The sequence below is a fragment of the Anopheles cruzii genome, chromosome 2, assembly GCF_943734635.1.
Source record: "Anopheles cruzii chromosome 2, idAnoCruzAS_RS32_06, whole genome shotgun sequence".
Lineage (NCBI taxonomy): Eukaryota > Metazoa > Arthropoda > Insecta > Diptera > Culicidae > Anopheles > Anopheles cruzii.
The window spans coordinates 28840914-28844514 of record NC_069144.1 but is presented as its reverse complement, the minus strand read 5'-3'; positions in this window follow the sequence as shown (position 1 = coordinate 28844514).

The following is a 3601-nucleotide window of genomic DNA, read 5'->3' as shown; positions in this document are numbered from 1 at the left end:
TGTTGAAGGGTTTACGAGCCCTGATGATGGGGCAACCCCAAACAAATGAAGAAACCGGTTCCGTACATTTGAGCCTTTGAACAGGCCTTTTTTACCGCCCCAAGGAGATCGTGACATTGTCTGGCGGGCGTGCTTCGATTAGCGTCTTCTTAGCGGCCGAGCCCCTAGTTGGCGTCGGATTCTAATGCGCACGTTTGGCAGCTTTTATGCGTAAACGATCGTTACGGTCGCCATGGCCGACACCATTTTGGAGACGGTCGAGTTTATTTTCGTGAGGTGTCGTCGGGTGGCTGAAAGAGGGAAGATAAATAAAAATTAATAATCCTTCCCAAGTACAGATAAACGACGGGGTGGTAACGTTACCTGTGTGTGTGTGTGTGTGTGCCAAGTGAGTCCGGGCCGCCAAACTCAGCCAAACACGCCGGCGGCCAAACCATAACAGAGAGCTGCACCACACCACATTTCGGAAGGGGATTAGTGCGCATCGGTCGTAAATATTGGCGGCTGGCCTGACGAGGAAGACGGAGATCCGTGTACCGATCTGCAACCGCTAATGAACCGCTAAAGTGATCCGCGTTCATCCGTTCATCTGGCCGACCTTCGTGCAGTGGATGTGATAATCGCTCATAAGCCGCGATCGGTTCGCGTCCGCGTGTGTTGTTCGCGTGCGTCCGCCGGAAATGTTTATGCTAAACCATTGCGCTAGAATGCGGCCGGGGTGCGTGCGTGTGCGTAACGGCGGCCGGCGCCGTGACCATTTATAGAATGCCGCCGCCGCCGCCGCCGCCGCCGCCTGGTGACGTGCGAAGACGCAGCGTTCGCGGCCAAGTGTTGACGAATCCTCCTTCGCTCTTAGATGATCGCGCTCTTGGTTGAGTTGATGTTTGTTTGTTTGTCTGTTTGTTTGGTTTTGGGCGGCCCGGTTGGGACCGCGGCTTTCAACAGCACGTCGTTTGCGTGAATTGATTCGATGCTGCCGATGAAGTGCTTCGTATGTGTGTGGATCCTTGCACTTGAAGTTGGAAAACTTTTCTTCCAACTTGTTTTGATCCCATCCTAGTATTGGGTTGGGGAAAAAGTAATCCATTATATTTGAGTGAAATTTAAAACATTATTTAAGATGTTTCCGATGGTCCGATTTGTGTCAAAAATGCAACGTTTTGTTTTCTTTTTTAAGAAAGCTTCATCATGCTCTTATGGTCGCTATTGGCAAAAAAACTCGAGCAATCTATTTTCACGTGACGTGCATGACATTTCGTTGTCGTGATGGAACACAACAACTCTTCTGGTGGCCGATTCTGGCCGTTTCTGGCCGTTTCTGGTCAATCGCTAGCTTCGAACGGTGCAGTAGTTGACAGAAGAGATCTGAATTTAGTGTTTGTCTACACAGAAGCCACTCATTATAAACGGTTCCTTTCAAGTCCCACCATACCTTCCTGTGGAACCTTCCTGACCGTTAGTCCTGGTTTGGCCACCGGTTGAGCTGCTTCATCACGCTTAGACCATTTCTCGATCTTCGACGATCACTTTTACACAGTATTGTCGTGTTTATCCCATTTTCCCATCCCATTAATTGGTGTGGCACTCAAATATCGATCTTTTTTTTAATCCAACTTTGCGCAAATGGCTTAACACTGTTCGATGGTTAATCTTTATCCCCTGGGTGATGCTACGAGTACTAAGATGCCGATAAATTTTAATTATTTCTGTGGTTTTATCGACGACGTGTCTGTGTGAATGAAACAAACAAAAATACAGTGAAAGCATTTTTTAAAGTGTGAAGTGTCAGCTTTAAAACGAGCATAAACTTAACACTTTACGATCGATGCTTCAGGAGATATCGATCACTAAAGGCATCTTCCGAGAAAATATTGGATTACTTTTTCCCCAACTCAATACGAAGCCGCTTGGCTTGGCTCGTCGTCGTGATTATTTTTTTATTTGAAACGGTCGCCTAATTAATCCTGCTACGTCCTTTATATTGAAGCTGTCCAGTTAAGTCCTAATCAATAACTGTTGAGGATGTTGAAAAGCAAACCTCAAGCTGCGGAGAACGTGTTCGCAGCTGTTGCTAATCTCTTACTCCTTCGGTAAGAGATCGAAAAATTCTCGAAAAAATCTTGAAAAATGTACTGTCATTTTTCAATTCCAAAAACCAAAACAAGAACGACGCTTCCCACATACGACCCGGCCCCGGTCGCTTATCATCTGGCCCGTGGCGTATTAGGAGTGAGTCCGCCGTCCGGCCGCCTTGGGAATCTATTTTCGTGTGGCCGCCATTCACGGACGGACGTCACGCGGCGGTTTTCGTTTACGAGGACGCGCGTTCTTCTCCAGGCGCGACTGCGAAGAAGCTGCTTTGGACGTTGAGTGTGGACCGGGATTTTAGCATAACTCTCCACGGCCACAGTCCCAGCCCCGTAATTGGTGGTCTAGCGGAACATTCATGGTCTGTTGAAATAATCCGCTTCCCCGTTTCCAGCAAAGGTATTTTTAACAAAACGGCATGGAAAACGTTGTGGATCTCCCCGTGGACCATCCTCCCGTCATTAATCGCTTCGGATCGGAAAATCGGTCCACCACGAAATGGCGGGCGACCGGATGGTCTCGATGTTCATCAGGGTCTTCGTCACGGTTCAGCTGCTTTCTTCGCAACCTGAACAGGATTATCCAGCCCTCGGAGGGGGCCGGGAACGTCTCATGTCTCTGCACTCAATCAAGTCAAACAGTTGACAATCTGAAGTCCTAAATATATTATTCTTCAACAAACTCGTGAAAATTATACCGTTCATTGTTCATTTTTGCGCAACACTTAAAACATTGACCACAACCGCGATTCGTACGTAATCAATTGGGCGCGAATCTTATCACGGTTGCTGATAAATTAAAGTTTTTTTTTTTTTAAATACGTGTAAACCAGGCGCGTTGCGTGCGTGTAAACCGCATACCCGCGCTGCGTTCCCGATTACACAACACGGCGAACTTTGCACGTTCGCTGCGGGCGGCGGTAAATAAAATGAAACACACCTGACACCAAATTTGATATTAGCTACAAGATAAATCCGGTGCAGCAGGGAATCAATATAAACAAGGGCCTTAGGCTTTATCTATACTCTTCAAAAGTGCCTTGCAACGTGCCACAGCATTAAGCGCTTTACCGGCGCTGTGCTCCACAAGATTGCGCGCTGCTAACGATGTAACGAATGTTAAGTATTTTATCGGGCTCAATTTGGGCATGACATGTGCCCATAAGCGTACCGATCGATATCGAACGTGGAATTTCTTAGCATCATATCAATAAGATTTGCTTTCTCACACGATCTGGGCATACGGTGTGTCCCCAAAGTCTATTGTGCTGCCCTTAGACAGACAATTATGTAAAGCAAACACAGCATGATTGGTACACTTCGGTTGCGAGCTTCAACTGTTTACCCTGACACGCAGATAGTGTTCTCCTGCTGAACCCTGCAACACGGCGTCGGCGACGGCAGTGATTTGCCGAAAGATATGTTGAACATAGCCACTCAATCAAGCGGTGAACGGTTCGAAGTGTTTACCCAAGACTCTCTGCGGGCTGCTAAAGTGATTAGAACTGGTGCGA